This window comes from Psammomys obesus, unplaced genomic scaffold (assembly GCF_907164565.1).
Source record: "Psammomys obesus unplaced genomic scaffold, mPsaObe1.curated_primary_1811, whole genome shotgun sequence".
Taxonomy (NCBI): Eukaryota; Metazoa; Chordata; class Mammalia; order Rodentia; family Muridae; genus Psammomys; species Psammomys obesus.
In genome coordinates this window covers 48,604,468-48,630,138 of record NW_026585644.1, presented here as the reverse complement: position 1 = coordinate 48,630,138, position 25,671 = coordinate 48,604,468, and the positions used below count along the sequence as shown (strand labels likewise).

Sequence of the window (25,671 nt, the reverse complement as noted above, 5' to 3'; positions counted from 1 at the left end):
AGAGCTGGAGGGGACAGGAACTCCACAAGGAGAGCAACAGAACAAGATAATTTGAACACAGGGAACTTCCCAGAGACTCATACTCCAACCAAGGACTATTCGTGGAGATGACCTGGAACCCCTGCACAGGTGTAGCCCATGGCAGTTCAGTGTCCAAGTGGGTTACATAGTAATGGGAAGAGGGACTGCCTCTGACATAATCTGATTGGCCTGCTCGTTGATCACCTCCCCCTGAGGGGGGAGCAGCCTTACCAGGCCACAGTAGAGGACAATGCAGCCACTTTTGATGAGAACTGATAGACTAAGATCAGAAAGGAGAGGAGAACCTCCCCTATCAGTGGACTTGGGGAGTGGCATGCATGCAGAAAGGGGAGGGAGGGTGGGATCGGGAGGGGAGGAGGGAGGGGCTTATGGGGGGATACAAAATGAATAAAGTGTAATTAATAAAAAATTTAAAAAAACAAGGAAATAAAAAAAGTAAATTAATGAAGACTGTATAATAAATTTTCATTTAACAAGAAAAAAAAAAAGGCCAAGGAGCTATTCTAGAGGAATGTAGTATAAACTGAAGTGGTTAATGAAATGCACAACTGTGGGGGGAGGGGGAGGGGAGAGAGAGAGAGAGAGAGAGAGAGAGAGAGAGAGAGAGAAAGTGTGTGTGTGTGTGTGTGTGTGTGTGTTATGTAAATGACTAGCCACTACTTCCCAGGAGGAGGGTACCACAGATAATGGTCCTTTTCTAATGAAAAGATTCAGGATTAGCTGGCAGATAACTCCAACTCTGAATAACAGGACCAATCTAACCCCAGGGAAAGGAAAGCTATTGGAATATATTGAGTATACTGGTCATGTTAGTGTAGAAACAAGAAGCAAAAAACAAAAGAAAGAGAGGGAGAGAAGGAGGAAGGGAGGAAGGAAAAAAATCAGGACTCAAGAGACCAAATGACTAGACAGAATTACTTGTCCAGTATTAAGCCCCTTTTTATAGAACAATCAGGTTATCAGTAAGACATTAAACCAGCCCAGTCCTCTAGGGTGCCAATATAAAGAGACACCATAGGCCACTCTGCCCAGAAATTCCGACTTTCTTCTGTGACCTTAGCTTGTTATCAACTGGATTAACATGACATAAAAAGAGATGATCTTACTTTCATTTTTGTGCTGTTTTTATTTCATTTCTTCATTATTTTTTCCTGAAGTTCCCCGTCTCACGCTTCATTTCCTTCAGTTGAATCATTACAACTTTCCTGATTTTTAATTTTTTAAAAATGAACTGGACTTCATTTTAAATTATTTATTATTTGTTCACTTCTTATATTGCCAAGAGTGAAGCATGGAGTCTCCCACAAGCTAGGCAAGCCCCTTGAGGTCTCATAGGCTTCATAAAAATCTGCGACTTCGTTTGGTTGCTTGGTTTGTAATTTCATTTGTTTGTTCATTTATATTTTTAATTAATCACTGAATCTTTCTCCCTTTTCCCCTTCATTTTCCTTTCAGTCGGAAGCTAAATCATCTTTCCAAATTGATTCTGCCAACTCTTAAAAAAGTACTATTCCCTGTTAAGTAAGCTGTGTTTTTTCTAAGACCAGATTTATTTGGAGTTCACGGGATGGAGGTCCAGCACATAGTTCAGTTGTTAGGTTTCTAACAGGACATAAAATTGAGTCTGCTCTCTGAGCTTTCCTTCCCCAAGCCAAGCGGACTCACCGCGGGGCCACCCTTGCCAGAGGCTCTCCCTGACCGCAGCTTCCTGAGTCAGCCCGCTGCACCAGCCTCTACAGACTTGGAGAGGACAGTGACTGGGATTGCTTACACACTTGCCCACTCTAACCTTGATAAAAAGTCACGTTTATTCATGTGCAGGTGCCTGCATGCCTGTATGTGCATCCCATGTGCGCAGGTGCCCACACACATGTAGGTGCATCCCGTGTGCGCAGGTGCTGTGGAGGCCAGGAGGGTGCTGGACTCCCAGCACTGGAGCTGAGAGGCATTTGATGCATGCTGGGAACTAAACCCAGATTCCCTGCAGGAATAGCCAAGACCTTCACTGCCATCCATCTTCTCCAGCCACCTCTACATTATTGTCACTTAATAGTTGCAGTAAGTGTACAAAATAATGGGTTTAATGACACTTTCACATAGCCACACCATGGTAGTCTCCTCTTTCCTCAATAGTTACCCTGTATGCTTTCATAAAGGGTTTTACACACACTTACACACACACACACACACACACGTGCATGTGCGCGCGTGCAGTAAGGTTCCATTATCCTCTCTTGTCCTCCATCCCTTCTTTAGATCTCTGCTTCCTCTCACATTTTCCTAGTCTTACTTCACATTATATATATGTATACAAATATAAATATATTTTAAATCTAGATTTCACATATGCTGAGAAAATATAATATTTATCATTCTAAGTCTGGCTTCTGTCACTTAACATGATAATCTTATTCTATTCACTTTAAGGCAGATGGCACGATTTAATTTTTTTAGAGTGGAATAAAATCTCATTATGCATATACAACACATTTTCTTTATCTGTTCATCTTGTTGATAGACACCTAAGCATGCTCTGCACGTTGGCTCTTACGAATAGCATTTCAATAAACATGGATGATCAAACATTTCTGCAGGATGTTGATGCAGATTCTCTTGGGCAGATACTTAAGATTATACTTAGTTCTGTTTTTACTAGTCTGAGGAAGCTCTATACTAATTTTTATAGTGACTGAACAGGTTTACCTTCCTACCTGCACTAGGAATGTAAACATCTTTGCCAGCATTTCAACAAAATATCTGTTATTCCAGGATGTTGACACTTAAAATTCAAACAGTCTGTGTCCACATTGTAAGTAGTATTTTGAAATGACTGACTAATCAAAGTTGTTACGACTCTGCTGCCATTAGCTCAGCGGAGAGTTGCGATCAGATGTGTGTGCACACACACCGTCTGCAGGACTGAAGGACAGCTCTAGAAGGAACAGAAACATTCTCTGATATCCACACAGGACATTCAACTTCATTAGATAGTCTCTTCCTCCTGCCTTGGTTTCCTTTCTAGTTACTGTGGCAAAATCCCCTGAGAGAGAAAGCGTTTGCTTGGCTCACAGCTCCAGGTCCCAGTCCACCCTGGCAGGAAAGTCACAGTTGTTCACACTACATGCACAATCAGAAGAGTGACTCAGAGCACATGTGCTGAGCTCTGCTCAGCGTTCTCCTTTGCACTCAAGCCAGGGCTGAGCCCACTCAGTGGTGCCACCCACCTTCAGAAAGGTCCTCCCAGCTCACAGGCAGCCTCCAGCCAACCTAAGCCAGCCAATTCCTAGTTGAGCCTCCTTCCCAGGCAATTCTGCACAGTGTTCAATTATTTCTGATGTTTAAATTCCTCTAGCTTCCTAACACTGTGACCTTTTAATACAGTTCCTCATGTTGTGGTGAGCCCCCCAACCATAAAATTATTTTCGTTGCTACTTCATAACTATAATTTTGCTACTGTTATGAATCACATGTAAATGTCTGATATGCAGGATATCTGATATGTGACCCCTGTGAAAAGGGCATTCAACCCTCCAAAGAGGACACGGCCCACAGGTTGAGGACCAGTGCTCTAAAAGATAACTCAGAACTATGCCATGGCATTACACACTGTGACAAGACAACTCAGTGCATATGTTAGGATTTTCTTGCATGTACTCATTTCCTAAAAAGAAACTACATGTAACATAGGAAATACAAAGACAGACAGCAACATGAAATTCAAAGGCTTCTCAAAACTGCTATGGCATAGGATATCTGAAATAAAGATTCGGAATTTTGCTAAAGGGTTTGGCAGTGTCACTGTTTTATTTTACACAAATCAATCTACTCACAAGGAGGAAAAAGCCCTGTGGAAAGAGGGACAGAGCACTGGAACCAAAATATTGGCTCATGCGAGCAATCACGATGAAATTCTGATAAAACTCCAAACACAGTGCCAGCTGCCTCTCTCTCAGGTGACGTCTCCCAAACCCGCGTCAGCAGAGCAGTGGTAGCTGTGGGCTGCCAGGACATTCAAAGACCCTGAGAGATGCTGGACTTCACAGAGAAATCCTTTATAGCTGAGTATGCAGTCTCAAATTATTCCACGGTACATTAAACAGGGCAATTTCAAGAAGGAAAGCCTCATCAAACATTGTGTAAGTACAGACAACCATTTCCATCTCTACAGTATATTTCTGTTCTGAACTCCCTACAGCCCTGTTGTGCCAGAACCAAATATTTAAGAGTGATGTTAAGAACTGGACTTAATTCTTAATGGTATAGACAGAGTAGGGCAAGAAGTATTAAAATTCCTTCAAGTAATTTTTAGAAGAACAACCCTGTTCTAACGGTATCCTCCAGAGAGAAAAGAATTCTCAGGTTTTCTTGTGATAAGGAAACGAGATTTACATGGGACAGATAATTTAAAAAGCCAGTCTCTCTTCTTCATACTAACACAGAAAGATATACTAGGTTCCTGGCAAGCTCACAGGCACAGTAAAGAAAGCCCTCGTGGTCACTGCCTGTTCTAATGCCACCATACTAGTGCTGTCAATAACAGTTCTTTCAAAAATTAATTTACATTTACTTATTTATTTGGTGTGTGTGAGTGTGAGTGTGTGTGTGAAGTGAGTACGCAAGAGCATATGACCATGGTACGGTGTGGAGAACAGAGCACAACTACCGAGAGGAAGTTGGTTTTTCCTTCTACCAAATGGGTGCTAGGCACCTAACTGCAGCTCCCGGCCTGGCCGCCCAGCGCCCTCCCCAGCAAAGCCTTCTTGCCAACCCAATAACAATTACTAAAAAGAACCTTGGGGAAATGGAAAAACTGGTATAGGTCAATAACTAATGGCTACATTTAATACTTTTCACTCGTTAAAATTTAATATAATTTACAAAAACAGAATTTAAATAATTTCTTAAGATGCTTTTTTTTCTTTCCTTTTTTTTTTTTTTCCTAATATCTAAGAAAGGAGCCTGAGAGACAGGCCCACCGCAACCATCAAAGCGTCAAGCATTCTGCTTTGGCAAGAGCTCCTTATGTGTTTTGTCCTTTTTAGAACCTTAAAACCTGTGCCCAGTTCAAGAAACCACTGAATGTGGACTGAATGTGGACGAGGCATCGTGCTGTTGGACTGGCTCACATCAACACTTGAATCTGTGATTTTTTTTTTTTTTTTTTCGGATAAGATGCCAACAATGTAGCTAATCTTTTCGGTTAAACAATGCTTTTAGATGTGCTTTAAGAGCTAAAAGGAGCATCTAAAAATTATTTCAAGTGCTGAGGCCATTAGTAGACTAACACATTTGTCAACAATATAATTAAATATTTCTAAGTCATCTCAAAGTCACATAGTCGGAGATTTTTTTTTGTTTTGTTTTCAAAGCATCGTGCTTGTTATTGATATGCTATCTAACAGATAATACATTCTGGATTTTTCTTTGTTTATTAACAAGCCCTTGTAATTAACTTGCTTTTAAATCATAAGTATGATACTATTTTAATTTCCCTCACACTCTCTACCCTATCATTTGAAATCACATTAAGCTGACTCGTGGAAGGCCACCTGGTGTAATACTATGACATTGAAGTGAGCTGCTCTGGTATGCAGGAAATACTGACAGTCTTCTATGCTAAAATCCATTTCTCCAACTGATGACAGAACTAGGGGAAATTAATTTTTGCTATTCATAAATAGCTGACAGGTTTAATGTAAATGTTTTGAAAAAGCCCCGAGCCTATGCCGCACATACATTACACATGCCGCACTGCACTGGAATTTCCAGGGTAAAGCCCATTCCATTTCTACATCACTACGACTCAGAACTGTTGAAATTTCTCAAATTACTCCCAGATTGCAATTTTCAACATGCACATGTAAATAACAACAGAAGTCCCCATGAAACCTTTCAGTTGCTGGAAAAGAATCAGCAATTTGACACTTAGGATAAATTTCTTTGATAAGAATCCTGTGAAAATGCTGGTAACCCTGACAAATCACAGTGGGCCAACCAGCTGGCTCCTGGGGTCAGAGCTGAAGAATTTACCCCAAGGAGGTAGTTTGGAACACCCAGAAAGCTGCTGCAGAATGGCTGCCCCCTTGGCCCAGCACAAATAACTGGGTTCCTTTCAGAGGTGAGCATGACTTCATTCTTAGGGCAGCATTCACTGTCTCAGAGATACACATGAACACATTTGTCAAGTGAATATGGTAAACAAATCTCCTGCCCAGGCCCAACCTAGTCTATACAGTAGATATATTAAAAAACATGGGGAAGCTTTCATTTAAATCAATTCTATAATGAAGCCATTTGTTACAGGGTCACCAGGAACTGATTCAACTTGTAAATTTTTATTCATTTTTCAAGTATTAGCATTAATTGAAACAGAGAATATAGAGGACAACTCTTTGGGTTTATAATGATACTGAAATATACAAACCAAATGCAACCTGGGTCATCTCTCTTGAAGAAGCCAGGGAACCAATTTATTATTCTAAAAACTGGTAGATAAAGGAAAGAAGTTAGGCTTTTAGTCAAACAGCGCCTCAATTATTGTCCTTATAAAAATATTTGAGCTAATAAGAGAAGATGAATGTATCAGGGCATCACTGCTTTGCAAACCCTCACAAAAAGGCACTCAGATACTTGGTGGAAATAAAAATGGAGAGTGCCGCCAAAGAAACACGTGGGACTCAAAGCAAGCTTCCTGTCTCACTCCCCAGGAGGAAAAGGGCATGGACAACACTAGCCAAGCAGTAGGCAAATTCCGAGTGTGAAAAGCTACAGTCTCTTCAAATGATAAGCAAGAGAGGCCAGGGGCTAGCTCAGTAGATAAGGTGCTTGCCATGCAAGCATTAGGAACAGAGCTCAATTCCCACCACCACATGAAAGCCAGATGTGTGGGTTCCCACTAGACACTCCAGCTCTGGAGACACAGTGACAGGCAGCTCCCTGGGGCTCTTTGGTCAGCCAGCATAGCCTAATCAGGGTGTCCCAGTGACAGACTCTGTCTCAAAAACTCAGGTGGACAGCTCCGGAGGGACAACACCCAAGGCTGACCTCTGGCCTCCACAGGCATGCACACGTACCCTCACATATACACAAACACACAGAGGTGAAAAAGAGAAGTAGAAAACAAGACAGGTATGCCATCAGACCCTGGGGAGATGGCTCAGAGGATAAAGCACTTGCAAGAGTGCAGACCCCCAGAGCCCACAGAGAAGGATGAGTTTGACCCCTGGCAATAGGCAAAGAGACACCTTGTTGGTGGTGGTGTTCTTATATCTGTCAGGGGCAGAGCAGATGGCAGTCCTTTGTTCATCTTAGTTTGATGCCTGGCTTGATAGCCAAAGCTGTTTTATGCCTAGGACTCATAAAAATCAAATCAAGTGAAATCAAATCCAGGCAGCGCAGCACAGAAGGAGGAAGACCGACAGAGGTCTGAGGACCACCATGGTCTGAGGACCACCATGCCACCCACAGACCTTCCCTTCAGTGCACAGCACAGGCAGGCCATGGACATGCTTCCAACACGCCACGCAGTATGGATGGAGGATGTCATCCAGGGGCCTCGGTGGTCAGCCTGCAGCTACAGCCACCACAGTGTGCGAGTATGTGGTGGTCAGATTAAGAGAAGTGGCGCAGCTTGAGCGTTATGAAGAGAGATGGAACAGGGGACTCAAGGGTACAGAGCAGTAGCCTGCTGTGAGTGGCCAGCCCTGCTGCCTGGAACCATGGTGAGGTTCCAGCCTGAGCTGCTGCTGAGGCCTATATCTGAGTCCTTGGCTGCGCAGTGGCAGGAGTCAGTGTGGATGTCTGTGGCTCATCTTGCCAATAGAGAACATGGGGATGTCGCTGGTTGGTTCAGCCTCCTGGGACCACCTGGATGTCCAGGAGCTGTGCAGAACTGGCCCCGCCTATCACTGGATGCAGTGCTCAAGAGAGCTGGCCCCATTCCTCACCACTGGCGGCACTTGGGAGAGTAAGCCCTGTGCCTCCCCCTGGTAGCACAGTGGAGCAAGCTTGATGTGGGGTGGTGAGCCTCCCCAGGAGTATAAGGGTCAGACCTGTCACTTGTCTGTCACTTGTCTGCTGTGGGGTGGCACAGGCACAGAGGTGATGCCCCCACTTCTCCAGAGAGCTGATCCCCAGGATCATGATAGCAGAAGAGCTGACCCAGCGCCTTGACTGGGCAGCACAGTGGAGCTAGGACTGGAGGTATGGATATGGGTGAGTCGCACAGAGGGGGTAAGAGAAGGAGAGATGGTCCTGCCTCCTGCTGCTGGTGGCACTGGGTGCTCTAGCCAAAGCAGTAGCCCTGGTGGTGTGGATGAAGGAGAGCCAGTGGGCTGCAACCAGCTCTGCAACCACCCAGGCCCAGGTCCAGGGCTCTGACCTGGCCCACCTCAAAATCTGTATCTTCTGTGAATAGTTGGGACGCGTGAAAGGGCCAGTCCTGCTGATCCGAAGCTGCAGGGTCTCCATGACGCAGGGCAACAATGGGATAACTGGGAGGAGTCCCTGTGAGGATCCAATACTGATGGTGTCACAGAAGCCAGAGATCTCGAACCACACCCATGACTCATTGCAATGGATATTTACAAGTGAAGATGTGTGGACGGAGGGATACACTGTGGGACACACTGTAACACACCACAGCTTCCAGGATGAGATGCTTTCTATGCTTTCTTTTAAAATTGCTGTTATTGTTTGTTTGTGTGTATGTTTTTTATTTTGTGGGGGAGGTTGCAAGGGCCAAGGGTAGATATTAGAGAACAGAAAGATGAGCAGGACTGGGTGTGTGTGATGTGAAACTCATAAAAGAATCTATCAAAAACAAAACCAAACAAAAACAATGAGCAGGTGTGGCAGCTGCCTGTAATCCCAGCAAGTGAGGAGCTTTTCAAAAATTTGTAATATGCAAACTGCTAGCCATAAAATAAGGACTGCAGAAATTCGGTTTTCTTGTTAAGTTAGAAAATTTGCTACCTGGCTCCTTACAAATTGGGAAATAAACATTTGTAGTGTGAGAGAGAAAAGAATTAAAATACTTATATGTGGCCATTCAACAATAAAGTATGGACAAGCTGAGTGACGAAAACAAGAGTTCCCACAGAGGCCTGAAGTAGATGTTAGCACCAGTAATCTGTAATCTCTTTCCATATAACGTTTTAAATTCTACAGTTTTGGAAGGATTAGACTGGATGAATAAATAAAGCACAATTTTCAGACATGGTAGCTCTTCTCTGAGATACCATAATGATGGACACTCAGAGAATTGAGAGTATGGCGGGTGAACCTGAGGTAAGCTATGGTGTCAACATGGGTTCACGGATTGGATAAATAATAAAATTGAAGCATGTCGATCAGATGCGGCAGGGACAACCAAGAATGTCATAGCTTGTGCTCAGTTTTGCTGGGAACCTAAAATGATTCCTTTAAAAGGGGCCATTAAGAAGCCATCTTAAGCTGGGCGGTGGTGGCGCATGCCTTTAATCCTAGGATTTGGGAGGCAAAGCCTGGCAGATCCCTTTGAGTTCAAGGCCATGCTGGTCTACAAATCAAGTCCAGGACAGCCAGGGTCCTGTTACACAGAGAAACCGTATCTTGAAACAAAAACAAAAAATAAATAGGTAAGAAAATGAATAAATTCCTGTTAACTTTTACCAAGGCACGCTGCTTTCTGTGCTGCACTACCCTGGTCCTCACTACCCTGGTCCTCCCACTTCCTGCAAAGTGCTGCCCCCTCCCACGGATGATCAGTTTAAAGTTTCAAATATCAAGTCCAGAACACAATACTTTCCTGATCTACCAGACACTAGCTCACTCCTTATATTGCACCCCAACTACAGGCTCAAACAACACAAAGCAAGAAGAGCATAACCTTCAGAGACAAAAACAACTATTTCTGAAGATCCATTTTACTGTGTTCCTCTATTAGCATGAATGACAGAAAACTGACTCAAAGGAGCTCAAGAAAGTAGAGTCCTTTTATGCTTTTCTAACCTCAGTAATACAGATTCTCTGGCCAGTACACCTCCTTCATTGCATGTCAGCTTCTGAATGATTGCTGTGACACCATAAGAGAATCTTATGTAGGGATGGAGAGATGGCTCAGCGGTTAAGAACACAGCTGTTCTTCCAAAGTTCTGAGTTCAATTCCAGCAAGTACATGGTGGCTCATAATCATCTATAGAGAGATCTGGTGCCCTCTTCTGCTGAGCAGGCACACATGCAGGAAGAATACTGTATAAATAAATAATAAATAAATCTTAAAAAAAAAAAAATCTGTAAAGGTAGCTGTTTCCTCCTTTCAGTGTCCCTGGCTGTGTTTGGGGAATGTGAGAGTGTTCTCATCCTAAATAAAATATTCCCAAACCTTCAGGATTGATCTTGGAAGGAGAAAGGCCTGGATCTAGGAGATAAGGATGAGGATAAAGTTATGAGACCACAAAGACAGTCTGACCTACTCTCAAATTCTATCACCACTTTTGTGGCTTTACAACACCACCCAAATTCTTTGATACTCTTCCAGTCAGGAGATGGCTCTTGAGTCCCTTCCCTTAAATCTGGCTCTTGAGGTCCAACCAGAAAAGGTCAGGCAGCTTGTGTCTGGTCTGCTGGGAATGCTTGCTCTCTAGTTGCCTCCCCTGGCACGCTCCCAATCAGAATTCAGCAGTCTTAGGAAGTAAGCCTTAAGACACACAGAGGGCAGAGCCAGGATAGAAAGCTAGAGAAAATTATGGGCACGTGGAATAGGAGAGAAGGCCCTCACCCCAAAATTCTAGTTGAGGTCTCTTACCAGCTTAGAAGTAAGAAATTAACTTCTGTTGTAAAGACAGATGACATACAATTAATGTTCTTCATATATGTGTGTGTGTGTGTGTGTGTGTGTGTGTGTGTGTGTGTGTATAGTTTTATTCAAAGTAAGACTGAACCAGGGTTAAGGTCTGAATTATATGAACCTTGATAGAGCGACTTCCTTTCTCCAGATAGCTCTAGAGACTCCCAACTGCTATCTTTGTTATGGTAAAGAAAGCCTAGTTTTCCGTAACCCCCTCCCCCATGAGCTACCCTTTTACCTTATTAATTGTCAGATGCCCCTCAGGAACCACTTGATGATCTTATTAAGTTTCTTAGCAATCCTTTGAAGACTGTAATTCACACTCTACCAAAATAAGACATTATAGAAACAGTAAGCTGCCATTCTCCCTTGAGGAGCCTGTACCCATGCTTGAGTACGGTTCACTTTCTGCAGCTCTTCTTTAAGAAGCCAAGATCCATAACTGACTGTGTCTTAACCTTGCTCTGTTTTTTAAATCTTCATGCTTAACAAAATCTCCAACTCACCTTCATAAACTGGCTAGTCCAGAGCTTCTTTTCAGATCAAAGCTACAAATCCATGGCCTGAGACATGGTCTCTGTCATAGTTACCTTTCTGTTGCTGTGACAAAACATCACGACCAAGGCAACTTATAAAAGAAAACATGTAATTTGGGTCTCATAGTTGCAGAGGGTTAGAGTCCATGACCACCATGGCATGGCATGGCATGGCATGGCATGCCATGGCAGCAGGCCAGCATAGTGCTGGAGTAGTAGCTGAGAGCTTACATCTTGATCCATAAGCATGAGGCAAAGAGAGAGACTGGGAAACCTCAAAGCTCACCCCCAGTGACACGCCTCATACAACAAGGCCACACCTCCTAATCCTCCCGAAAATGTTCCACCAGCTAGAAACCAACTATTCAAACATATGAACCAAAAGAGGCCATTCTCATTCAAATCACCAGTATCTAAAAGTCTAGGAAGAGTCCTCAGGTTGCTGAGCGTGACAGTGGGAGACTTGTTTCTCCTTCCACTGCCCCCTCAAAACACTGGCAAGCCCACATGCAGGCACTCTACTCTATAGCCCCAATTCAGCAACTTTTAAGTCATTTCAGTTGAGGCACCAGAGGTATGAACAAAAAGCCATCTTAGAACTGGTTCCTCCAGCTTCAGCTATGTGTTTTCTCCTGGCAGAGGCCCCAGTAATCAATCATTTGGCACTGAACAATCATCCAAGCAGTGCTTGTCTCAAATCCTGGACCTATAGAATTGATGAGCCAAATTCAATCTTTGTGCTTGTAGAGCTCTCTCCTTCGATGTGGTTTGTTGTAACTGCTGCAAACATAACAAGAACAGACATCATTACCAAAAGAGTGAGGCCATGCTAACAAAATCCAAAACACATGGCGCTGGTGTGAAAACAGGACCCAGGAAGCCTACCACAGGGCTTAAGTCAGGACTGTAGGACTGTGGATATAGTTGCCCATAGAGTGCCAGCATGTGTAAGACTCCAAATTCAATCCCCTCCAAGTTCAAGGCCCTTCTGCGGAGGCTTAAAATTTGACAGTACTGTGACCTGTCTATGACTGACTAGAGAACAAAGAAAGTGTTGAGAAGATTTATGATCGCCCTAAGGAAATCCCCAGGCAGAACACCAGAAGTGTTTACGGACTTCTCATTGATAAAATATAAAGTAGAAAGCTGGGAGAAGAGCTCGATTGGTAGAATTTTTGCCATGCAAGCATGAGACGTGAGTTTGGTCCCTAGAACCCATGTGAGAAGGCTGCACATTGTAGAACAAGCTTGCAGCGCCAATACCGGGCAACCAGAGTCTGGGAGCATCCCTACAGCCCCGACCAGTTAGGCTAAGATACTGGGCAAGCGCCACACCAGTGAGAGACCTTGTCTCAAAACACGATGTGGGTAATACCTGACCAACAACACCCGAGGATGACCTCTGGCCTACACATGCTCACCCACACAGCACACAATTGAGCCTGCTGACATGCACATGCGCACACATACACATACAAATGTAAGAGAGAGCAGGCTTAAGAATAAGCTGCTAGGTTTCCATGTAGACTCTAGAACTTGTCGGGTTGAAAAACCTCTTATTCTCAGAACCTCTTGGCAGGAAATACTTTTTCAAATTAAGACATGCCTTCAAGGTAAAGATTAGACCTAAGGTTGTCAAGAGCGGATCTCCTAACAAAGGCGTCTCCTCTGAATGTGAATGAAAACCTGTTAAGAATTCAGAAGGATTTACTGATCAGAAACCCTCCCAGGCAGACAAAAACTTCTTAAGGTTTTAAGACCATGCCCAGAATACCTACCCTGATACACAGAGCTTCTGTCTGGGTATTTAAAACATCTCCTCTTGCAGGACTATCTCAAGGAGCTAAAGGAGAAAAGGGCTCATTGGCCTAATGCAATCAATTACAGCATGCACAGTATACCTACAAGGTTGTTTTTTCAAAGGAACTGCATCAGTTCAGTCTGAGAGCCTGTGCAACACTGTGAGGACTGCTCAAGAGAGAAGCAGTAAGGATGACACATTTCAGCTGCACCTTACCCCCCCACTTTTTTTTTTTTTTTTTTTAAGGAAGACACCTTCAGATTCCTGAATTTTTCTAAGTAAAATGCAGGAAAACAAAGTTACCCAGTTGTGAACACCTTCCTTTCAGGAAAATAAGAAAGAGCTCTGAGAGTAGAACCAGGAACTCCAAAGGTACCTGAGCTACAAGAGGCAACTCCAAGCGAGTAAAATCTACCTTGGACTCAGACTGACTAGCCACATGGACCTAGGCTCAATCACATGGTTTCTGCTGGTGCGACTTTTTGAAAAGAATTATCATTAGCAATCATCCATCATACATTCGTGTGTGCTTATCCCACTATCATACATGCATGCGTGCATTTATGCCTCTGTGTGTGTGTACTCACACACATGTTCTCTCAGTGGCTCACAGGTTTTCAGACTGGGAGAACCCATACTCAAGGAACCTAGATATAAGGAGTCACATCTGTATTTGGATCGGAGTTGGATGATGAGTTCCAGGACTTGACAATATTAAAATAGAGTGGTTCTTCTAGGTACAGAAGAGAGGCATGAAAGCACTTTGTTTGAGGGGATCGAATACCTCTCTTCATTTGGAACCCCTTTAGAGATTCATACCAAGGGTCTCCAGATGTTGGAAGAAATTCATCTTTAGGCCCCGCTAGTTCTGAGCCACCTCCATCTCAGGAAGGCTCACTGGCTATTCCGACAGAGAGGACCTGTCCTGCAAAATCACTGACTTGACTCTTTCTCACTTTCCTTTTTCAAATGCTCTGATTCTCGCTTCTTCCATAAGAAGACACAGTCCTACATTCCTTCACACACGGGAATATAACCGAGCAGTCTTCCTAGACAACCCGCCTCAATGGAGAGTTGAGGGCATCAGTCCTAGAAGCAGATCTGCATTCAAATCAAGCAGCTTTGCCACTTACTACATGATTCTACTCAAGTTCTCCAACTGCTCTGTGCCTCAGTACTCCCACCTTCAGGGTTGGAATAACAATGGCACCTGCTACTTAAGGTCACTATGAAAAACATAAAAGAGAAAGTGGAAAGGGCTTTTGTGAGAATTTGCCTTGGAGAAATTTAACAAATGCAGCTTCATATGGTTTGCCACAATGGCTACTCACTACATTTTTCCTCAAACAACTCCAAGAAGCTAGAAGGCATGTATATTCTCATGGTACACACTACAGAAACAAGTTTAGATGTATTAGATGTATAATCTGGACTCCTATAACACAGAACCAGTCTTTAAATCCCTATTGTGAGTCTAATTCCGGGGCTTTTTCTGCTGTCCCAGGCTGCACAGGAAAGACGAGGGGGCAGTTATTGTGGCCAACACTGAACGAATAAACTGCTTCTTCTAAAATCCAAGTAAACCCCGGTACATTCACATGTGAGCAGCTACAACTACTTAGGAAGCTGACGGAGGAGGGTCATTTGAGGATTTGGGGGTCAACCTGAGCACCTCAGTGAGAACCCTGTCCACACACAGACAGACAGACAAATGTGACTCATTCGTGATGATATAACTAGCTCTTATTAATGAGGGGACACATTGCGTAAGGACTAGAAATGTTCTGGTTTCCTTGTGTGCAACATGAAGATTAACTATCATCTCTGTGTCGTTTGGGGCTCCTGTTGGAATCTATAAGCACAGCATCAGCACCACCAGGGGGGAAAACATTAAGTAAACACGCCTTTCTTGTGCCTGATGTCAAGTTTTGGTTGGTTTGTTATTTTTTTTTTTAACACCTTTTTCATTTCTGAAATGTTTGTGATAAAAGAAAATCACTCAAGGCTTACATTTAATTATCTTCATGAAAAGTATATTTAATCCTTTGCTATGCATGAGTTAAGGCATCTTCAGGCAGAGATGGGGTACTTAATAAAAAGGGATATAGGCCTGGGGATGGAGTTCAGAGGTAAGGAAAGGCAGAAAATCATTACGAAAACTGTGCAGGTTCAAAATTACTAATTGGAAAACAGTTTCAGAAAAAAAAGAAGCCTTTATGTGATACACATCAAACACTCCACAAACACACATCTTTGCTTCAAAATATGTGCCAAAGGGATGGTTTGTGTCCGCACTTATTTACAAACACACATCTAGAGGGAGAATGTTCAATTTCCATCAGAGGAAAAAAGCAATCTCTTTCACCATGGGTCCAGGACAGTTTTAACAAGCCTGAGACACACAATAGCAGCAATTTCAACTTTGCTAGCTCTCTATTACGCTGAAGCATCTTGTGGTACTTTGTGATAGCATTAAAAAAATTTATCCATTCTAGAGGCTTAATAATGAAATTCGGCTTCATATCACTTTCATCATTATTTGTTCCTGAAATGGCACAGTAAATGGGTGATGCCTGTTTTATAGCTTAGTTGCCATTGTAAAATAAGATCAGCCAGTAAGGGAAGTGGTGTCGCCTGGGAGAGTTATATTGGTCTACTCTTTTCCTCAGAGCTGGAGCCTGTATTTCCCTTTTAAAATTCAGCTTAAACACTTTAGCATGGCAGGTTCTAAGACATTCTTCCCACTTATATTTGTCACAAATGTGCACTCACTCAATTGGTGTCACCTGAGAATGTCTACCTAGCTATGCTTCATCCATCAGAAATATATCTCCTCATCAGACAGTTAAGGACATGTTCTCTGGAAGGACAGTCTATCCTCACGTCCCACAATAAAGCTTTTCCATGTCCTTGATTATTTAACAATCTCTTTGCAAAGGGGAGTGGTTTCAGATAGGGGACTAGGAGGTTTGTATAGAGCAATTAAGAGAAAATAATTTAATTTAATTGACTGAATTTAAGAGTCTATTTCTGTTGGCAGAAATACACAGTAGACTTGTGCTCTCTATGGTCATACTGGATTATTCCTCCTACCTTCACAGCAGCTGTTTAGAAGTGACCTTTAGCGATCATTATGTGTTTTATTTTCAAAATAAAATAATAAAATAATACAAAACATCTCTTGAAGATGTAGAGAAGCTGTTAAAATGGTAATATTTGAGAAGCCGTGCATATAGTTACGCCACACAGCAGGCGGGAGTGCACATAACGGTCCCTAAAGATCCCCAAGAACGTAGGTGACCAGGCACAGAATGCTTGTACTTTGGTTTGATAACAACAACAAAAAAAACCCATCGGATTTCTAAAACAAAACTGTCTCCCTTTTTCCTCCTGTACACTCTTTCACTGGCTCTCCTCAAAGATCCAAGACGGGCAGTGACCTGCTAAGTAAAAAGGAAGACGAAACAGCAGCTCCCAAGAAAAGCCAAAGAAAAACAACTCAAGTTTGTAGAGATGTCGTGCTGAAAACCCACGGTATAAAACATCATTCATTTTGGGAAACTAATTAATTAAACTGTTAAATGTCAAACAAGACCCCTTATTATTCATGTCAGGAAAATTTTACCTCAGTAATAGGTATGATAAAGATGTCATCTAATTGTTGATGATCTTTCTAACTGAATTGTTCTCATACAGGAGCAACTGGGGCCTTGTAAAATGAAATATTTACAGCTGTCAAATTCTTTCTCTTAGGGGTTACCTGTTTGGCCTGCAACACCGGATGCTGCCATGTTCTACTCAGTTCCTATCACACTCTTCCATATTTTCTGATTACCTGGAGATTGCAAAAAGGCTGGGCAAGCTTCACGACAGGTCTCAAGTTAAAACAAGAAGCATGGCTCCTGTTGAGATAGCAGCAGAGGTCCGGACGAAGAGAAAATCATCTTTCCTTTTTCCTTCCCCTCCTCCAGAACAAACTCCCGAGCTTTTAAGACACAGAGCACTAGAAAATCCTAAGACCCTGCTGAACAAGTCAGCAACAAAGGTCTTGCTGTAGTTTACCTAGCTTTGCATTTTGTTAATTCTTAAGTGCTGGGAGAATGAGTTAATGAAAGGTGACACGTCCCCCACGAAGGTTGTTCTTAGCCACATGTATCTTCTCTGTACCTCTCTACTATCTTCACTCAAAAACAGATTTGTTTGAGAAATTTATTTTGGTGTCTTTAGCAATTGCTTTCGGTTATCCACAGACTGAGGTTGTTTTTTGTTTTGATTTTTAAAGGAAATCTATTAATAATCAGAATCTCAATTAACAAACGCCTATGCATGTTTGTGATACAATCTTTAATTCTCTAAGTGATTCAAAGCCCTTCAAGATTGAAAGTTGCTCCCTTCACTCTAATGATTAAATTATGTTTAATTAAAAAATAGTTTAATATAGTTTTCTTGAAAGGGAAGATAATTAAAATAAACATAAAAGATTTTTACCAAACATTGAGGGTGAAGAATTAGCACTGCAACTCTTCAGTTATCCCAGATACAGTTCTTCTGCTGTTTATAGAGACAATTCCAGACTAAACTTTATAACCTTTGGGGGGAAAAAAGGTTTCCCTTGGTTCCACACACTAGACATTAAAACCAAATGTCTTCTTTCTCTCGTGTCCTCTGTCCCCTGAACCACACTATTGGCTAAGGCTCTGGCACAGATCAAAAGAAACCAACAAAAATTAAACTGGAAATGCATGCTAAAAATAATCCAATAGCACGGCTCCCCTCTGGCCTAACACTGTGGCATTAAGTGTTTCTAAAAAAACTCCTAGTGGGAAAGGTACTTAATTTATTTACTGCATGAGTCTAACGAGAACTGTGAAAGAAATGTGAGGTAAATTGGCATGATTTGGAGCAGGATTGCTGGAACACTGGGTGAAGCCCTCTTGCCTGTCATAAGCAATGAAACATTGGGGGGAGGGGTTGAGCACATACTTTTCTGATAGAACCTTAGTAACAAAAAGAAGTTTTCAAGGAAAAAAAAAACGCAAAGAAAATTGCTTTCCTGTGACTCTTGCTCTTTCTAATAAATAGAAGCCACTACTTTGTAGTGTCACCCTGTCATTTGTCACAGTGAAGCTCTAGTGCTCAGAGACTACAAATAGCTGAAACTCAAGTGGCCACTGGCTATAGCCAGTCTTGCCACTTCCTTTTTTTCCTAGAAGAGCTGGATAGTAGAAGAACAAGGAGCAAGCCCTGCCCACCAGTTTGCATTCTCACCTGACCTGAGCTCCGGTCTGTCTAGCTGCCACCCACTCCAAGATGTGCTAGAGCTCTAAACTCAGAATTTCTAAACCCAAACACCCGCCTCATCTACCAGCTGCCCCTCCCAGAGTACGGGCTCACTCGTAGGTGTCATGATTACACCAACTTTTCAAAGCTGGATCTTTGATTTGAGTAACACAGTAAGTCCATTCATTTTGGGTTTCCCCTTGGGATGAGTAGGTCAGTAGGTGACAAGTGACTTAATTTCCCATTCCCCTTGACCACTTACTTCTCTTAGTCCATCTAGGACATTCTGTGAAGCTATAGATTTCTCACCAGAACCTCCAACCTGTCTATAATATTCTTACTTAGTGTCACAGGTACCTTGTTTACCTATATTAAAATATGGTCCCTAAAAAGCCTTCAATAGTAACCAGGCCCACTCCCCTCAAGAGCTTTTTGGACAGGAAAGCCAATATCCAAAGAACTGCCAATGAGGGTAGGGGGAATCAAGCCTCCCTTCATAGAAGAGCAAACCGTACGAGAGGCCCCTACTTAGTTGTCCATAACAGCTTGTGGATGACGGTATGCTGTTAATCCTGCAGCCTGTGTCCTCCCCATCCCCAGCCACTCCTCCACTGCCTTAGAGATGCTGAGAGTACGCTATCCAGTTGCTTTCATTTGCCACTAACCTGCTGCACATGTATCAATGATCTACACAGCACTATTCAACTCACCAGAGGCTGTGGAGACCTCACCACTAACAGTCCTCTGCCATGTAACTATGCTAAGCTATCCCCTCCCATTCCTAAATCATGACAACTATAACCTTTACCAACTAACATATGATCAACCAACATATTCCTTCAATATCTGTTTATTTTAAAATATTCTAAAATGATCAGCAGAGATCATACGTCTTTGCTACAGCAATAACCCTGGCATATACTGACTTTATACCCTGCCATAAGATCCTCCCATTAATGCAGTCATGCAAACCCAATTACTGAGTAACTGTCATGTATCAGGCCCTGCTGGAGGCACTGGAATCAGAGCAGTGAATAAGACACAAAAGGTTACTGGTTTTTTTTTTTTTTTTTTTTTTTTTTTTTTTTTTTTTTTTTTTTTTTTGTTTTTTTTTTTGTATTTATGTAGTCATGTCTACCTGTCCTTTCTCAGTACCTCAACACCTTTTGCTTTGGAGTTAGTTGCCCTTGTTTATTCTGCACAGTGCTCACTCCTACAAATCAATGCTCCCTGGTGTCAGACTGCTACAGTGCCAGGCTTTGTCCACCCTTAGAAGAGAAACTTAGAATTCGGTACAACGGACATTCTGGGCTACCTATGGCATGCTATCCTAAAGAGTCCTCATTTCTACCTGGCTCACCTCTCTACTCAACTATCTAGTCAGTTGTCCAAGTCCTTGCAAAGGTATTTTGGGAGTGTTACCTGGCACCAACATTAAGCAAATTTTTCCTTCCTCCTAAACACATTTTCCCTTTCTGGATATAGGTCTTAGCCTTGCGCAGCTATCTTAATTCGGGTTTCTATTGTCGTGAGAAAACATTATGAGCAAAATCAACTTGGGAAGAAAATGATTTATTTTAGCTTACTACTCTCAGCTCATGCTTTATCACTGAGGGAACTCAGAGCAGGAACTCAAGGCAGGAACCTAGAGGCAGGAACTGAAGCAGAGACCATGGGAAAATGCCACTTACTGGCTTGTTCAGCCTGCTTTCTTAGGCAACTCAGGACCACCTGCCAGAGATAGGCTGGCTCCTTTTGCATCAATCATTAATCAGGAAAATCTTCATAGACTTGCCTATAGCCATTTTCTTTTTCTTTTTTTTTTTTTTTCCCTTTTCCCCACTACTTTAGTTTTTCAAGACAGGGTTTCTCTATGCAGCCCAGGCTGTCCTGAAACTCACTCTGTAGACCAGGCTGGCCTTAGACTCAGAGATCTGCCTGCCCCTGCCACCAGAGTGCTGGGATTAAAGGCATGTGCCACCACCTGCCAATTAGCCATTTTCTTAATTGAGAGTCCTTCTTCCCAAATGATTCTAGCTTGTGCTGAGTTGGCAAAAGCTAACCAGGATAGTAGCCAATTCAGTCTCTTCTCCACTGATGTCTTCCCCCTTCCTCTACATAACCATTCACCATGATTTTAAAAAGGGCTGAGGGACTATGCCATCAATCTTATATGCTGGACTGAATGCAGGGTCTGTGCTAGCTTTGCTCCACAGCATTAGCGAAAGTCAGGATGGTGCGAAGTCCTTTCACATGATCCCACCCTTGAAGGGAAAGAGGATGAAGCACCTTGGGCTGTGACCAAATAAAGACATATTGAAACTGGCCTGTAACCCCTAGAGGAACTCTACTTAATGTATACCATACACTTGAAACTGATCTTTCTGAAGTCTCATGATATCTGAGGGTGCTCATGATATTGAAGTACTGGCAAAGACAATCAGAATCTTCAAACAATGAAAAACAGAGATAAGTTGGAAAAGACATTTATTCCAGTTAGTACAACTAAAGATTAATTTCTACCAGTCACAGTGAAGTGGAAATGTAGTTTGTCCATTCATTAATTTGATCACATCTGTTGAGTCACTATTGTGTATTGGTCACATTTCTATATTCCAAGTCCCTTCTCCTCTGGCCCTCATCTAACTTGTGTGAAAAAACAAAGATTTTGTAGGGTCTAGGCACAGGCCTGGAAGTGGTGTGGGCTAGCTCTCTACAGTAGGCCATTCTAAAGGACTGCCAAAGAGCTTTTCTTCCATTAGATGGCCAAGAAGTTATAATAAATGGCCAGTACCAAGCTTGAGTATAAATATAAACAGCAAGCTACCAAAGCTCTTACCTTAATTCCCAAAACAAATCATGACTCCGTATGAAGAACTGACAGATAACCTAAGGTAACACAATGGTTTTTGTTGTAGTGGTGGTTTTGCTTTGTTTGTGTTCTAGCAGCTACACACACACAGAGATAAGGACAACAGGCAACATAATGGGTCCAGGCTCTCAGGAGATCCTAGCACACTGCCACTTACTTTATTCTTGGTGTGTGTGGGGGGGGGGGCACGTGCGTGCACGAGTGCTCTCATCTTATTTTCAGAAAGAAAACAAAGATTAAATTATAAATCAAATAAAATTTACTTTTAAATTTGCTACAGATCAGGCCTTTCAAAATGTATGTAAACATAGAGCTAGGTTAGAAAACTCCAATGCTGTTTTTAACTAGTTAGTCTTCCAATATAGAACAACTTCTAGCTTTATTTTATTATAGTTTAGAGGCAGTGTGTCCCAGGAATTGAGATAGTGCAAAAAGGTAGGAGACTCTTGAAAGGTGAGCAATAATGAAAGGGTAGGAAAATGTTCTTGAAATTTAGGTATATGTAGGTCAGAAGCTGAGGTATACTGTCAAAATGAGACAAATGAAAGTACAATTTTGTGCCATGTTTTAAATGCATCCATAAAAGCTAGATAATAATAACAACAGCTGCCACTCATTGAATGCCTACAACATGCTGGTACCTTGCTAAGTGCTTTATGTATGTTTTCTTATTTCATCCTACAGCAAACCTATGATTTATTAGTCTCAATTTATAAAGAAAATGAGTCACAGAAAGGTGAAGCTATTAGTCCAAAGTCAAAATGAGAACATAGTAACTTTATGTTTAAATACTTCACTGTAACACCGCCCCCCGAGGTGGGCAACTCAAAAAAAGATGATAGGAAAAAGAATTGCTCATTGTACAGAATTCTATAAAAAACATTCACGCATCAGATGATTTTGCTATGCAAGATAGTGGCAGTCTGGAGTGTGACAAACTTGGTAAGTGGTGGAAGCCATAACCACAGGTACTACAGCCAGCTTAAGGAAGATGGAGAGAAGAACTCCTTCACTAAGGCTCCTCCTCTACCCACCAACAGAGGAAGTTCTCAGAACAAGGCTGCCCACTATGTTGTCAATCTAAAGTCAAATCACCAGGAGCTAAAGATGCAAGCAGGGGAAGCAAACTGTGTAATGATGTTAGAGCCAGGTGCTGTGACAAGAAGAAAAGGAAAGAACAAGGCAAGAAGACGACTGGAAAGGAGGGTGAGGAAACAAGGCTGCTGAAGATGGTGGTTTGTAGTATTATTAAATAGGATGGTCAAAATGGCCTCATTGAAGATGTCAAATTGGGACAAAGATGAGATGAGGGACCCAAGCAAGAGCCACAGTCTAGGGATAAGGCAGTCCAAAAGAAGGAAAGAAACAGCTGGAGGAGGAGCCTTCAGCTAACATCTCCTCTTAAATTCTTAGAAGCAGAATATTTGCCCAGTCTCAGGCTATCTCTCAACATGACATCTCTTCATTGAAAAGGAAAATGATAGTGCTACAGTGGAAAATCCTAGGAGGCGCCTGCTTCAAGTGACAACTAGGAACCAGCAGTAAAACGGCAGATGACTTCATGGATTTCCTGATGTCTCTTAATGAGAACAGTGCATGTCTGCTGTGATATTGTAGCAAAACTTCAAAACCTCAACCCATCAGAGACAGCATCAGACAAACTCAAACTGAGAGACACTATGAAGTAATTGAGCAGTAGTATGTGGACAATTAAGAGTGTCAGGAAGATGAAGGACGGCCAGTAATTGAGGACTTATCATAGATTTAGGGAGCTTTAGAAAACATGACAGTTAAACATAATCTGTGTTCAGGGTTGGATCATGAACCACAAAAAGAGGTGTATTTGAGAAAGTGAAAACCCTGGTGACATTTGAACAAGGTCTTCACAGAAATTTCATATCAATGATGATTTTCAGGTCACAAGTGATCATTCTGTGGTGAAGGAAGATGACAGTGTTCAAGGAAGTTGGGGGAAGGGCATTTGAGAATTCTACTCACCATATGAATCTTATTTAAAATAATCTCAAATTACTTTAAAATAAAATTAAATACAAAGACGAAATAGTGTCATGGACATTCAGCCTGAACACACCCTGGCCCATCCTCATTGGCTCTGTACTGGTGTTACCACATCCGAGCTACAGAACTTTAGGATGTGCCATGGGCCACACCATATTCGTTCCAGCACACTTGACAACGTAGAAATGACCAGGGTCCTACCACATGATTATATGACTAAAAGAAAAAAAAAAATCTACCACGTCAGATTGTCCAACTTTTTCACGTGAAACTTTCCTATTACTGCATGTATCTCATCCCACACACCCTTTAGAGGTATAGAGCCACAATGCTTTAACATTGGTCCCATGTGGATATGGACATTCTCCCCTCTCATGGATGAACTCCTGTATACAGAGTAAGAGTCAGAGCGCCAGTGTACAGAAGCCAAGTGAGTAAGTCTCTGTGGTAGCAATTTCCCCTCTGGTGACTTAGCTCCCTTGTTGTGACCAGCTATAGGGAAACTGTAAGATCTAAGGTGCTGATCCTGGACACAGTTAACCCTTGTTCTGCCATTCCCATGAATGTGATGAAGGCAAACCAAGGCAACACTCACACTGACGTTGGATATGACACTCTATTTCTCACTAGGATCTAGAATCCTAACTTATAAGTCACTGATCCCCCAATTCAGAGAAGATTCTGTCCATACTTGTTTATAATTTAACTACTACTTGATCAAGACAAGATTATCACAGAAATTACAAGGAAAAATTGTGTGTGCAGGTATGTATTGAATGTGCATGTGCAAATGTGCATAGGAGAATGTGTGTGCACATGTATGAGGAGGTCCATGGTCAACACTGTCTTCCTCAATCACTCTGTACCTTATGTTCAGAGGGAGGGTCTCTCCCTGAACCCAAAGCTCAAAGATTCATCTACACTTGTTGTCTAGTAAGCCTTCCCCATCTCTCCCCAGCCTCCATTCCCAAGCCTGGGCTCACAGATATTTGTATTTGGTCCCAGCTTTTCTATGCACTCCAGCAATAGGAGCTTGGGTCTTCGTGCTCACACAACAAGTGCCTCCAACTAAGCCATTTCTCTAGTTCCAGACACTTTGGACATTATCATGTCATGATCATTTCAGCCCGTAAGAGCCAAATCCGTTCCCTTTGGCTAACTTGTATAGCACTCTGGACAACTGCTCGTCAAGTTTGATCCAGCCTGGCAATGGACTATCTGCTACTAGCTTGTGACGAGTTGAGCTTCTCACATCAGAACACCAAACAACGGTGCAAGCAAGCATGCCGCTTGGGTCAGCTGACCATTTGTTCATAGTGAGCTTCCTAGAGGAAGAAAGTAGTAATGTCGGCTTAATTCTGGAACAAGGTCCCACACTTACCGCAGGTAGCCTTGGGTTTTTAATAGCTCTGCTCTACATTTCATCAGTTAAATGGGGGAAAATGAGAGAACCTACCTCCATGGGATGTTAAGCTTTAAATGTGATGTCATATGTAGAAAACATGAAAAGGACTGAACACATTATTATCTGTGCTATTGTTACAAAATTTCTAAAACACTGCAGGAAATCAGAACAAAGAAGAAGAAGGAGAAGGAAGAAGAGGAAATAAAATAGGCCTGGTAAAGAAAGACATACTGTAGCCTACACCAAATCAGAACAGACTGAAAAGTTTGCTCGGTGTTAATTTTTTTTCCTCTAGTCAATAAAAATAAATGCAGTGATGTGTGATGCATAATAGTGCAAATGACTGAAAACAAAATGTGTCCCAAAGAAATTTAACCAGTTTTGGTTGTACGTGAAGGTCACCAAGAATCTGCTGTCTGGGTTTCAAAATTGAAATTAAAACCTCTGCTTTTAGCCTTCAGTTAACAATGACAAAAAAAAAATAATAATAATAATTTGAAGCAAGCTAGAAGTTTCAACAAATGTGCTATAGAAGAAATTTAGCCATTAATCTGTCATTTCAGTCAAAGCTAAGCTCATTAATAAGTTCTATTCAGCTCCAAACTGCCTTCAAATTTTCTATTCCTTCCTGATGATAAGGACTCACATATTAAAATTTCCTCCAAAAGTGAATTTTTACAAATTCCAAAATGAACAGGTAAATAATACTGATGACAACGCCCTTCTCAGAGGCAGAACCTGCCTCGTGAGGTGCCTGTGAGCTCTCAGAATTACAGCCTTAAAGAGCGTGTTTGCAGCTCTGTCACACAGTCGTTTTTATAAACATTTCAAATTTGAACATTCTTTGATCAGCATAAATTTGCAAGATAAAAATGATACCTTGATTAT

The 25,671-nt window shown here is 42.1% G+C and overlaps 1 protein-coding gene and 1 non-coding gene across 5 annotated transcripts in view; one reads left to right on the top strand and one right to left on the bottom strand.

Moving 5' to 3' along the window:
* Camkmt (calmodulin-lysine N-methyltransferase) overlaps nt 1-25,671 on the bottom strand; it is a 351,489-nt gene that overhangs the window by 198,236 nt on the left and 127,582 nt on the right. The gene's annotated exons all lie outside the window — the stretch shown is intronic.
* On the top strand, nt 7,260-7,403 carry LOC129691702 (small nucleolar RNA SNORA48). The gene has a single exon (XR_008722534.1). It is a non-coding gene; the product is annotated as a small nucleolar RNA SNORA48 (small nucleolar RNA).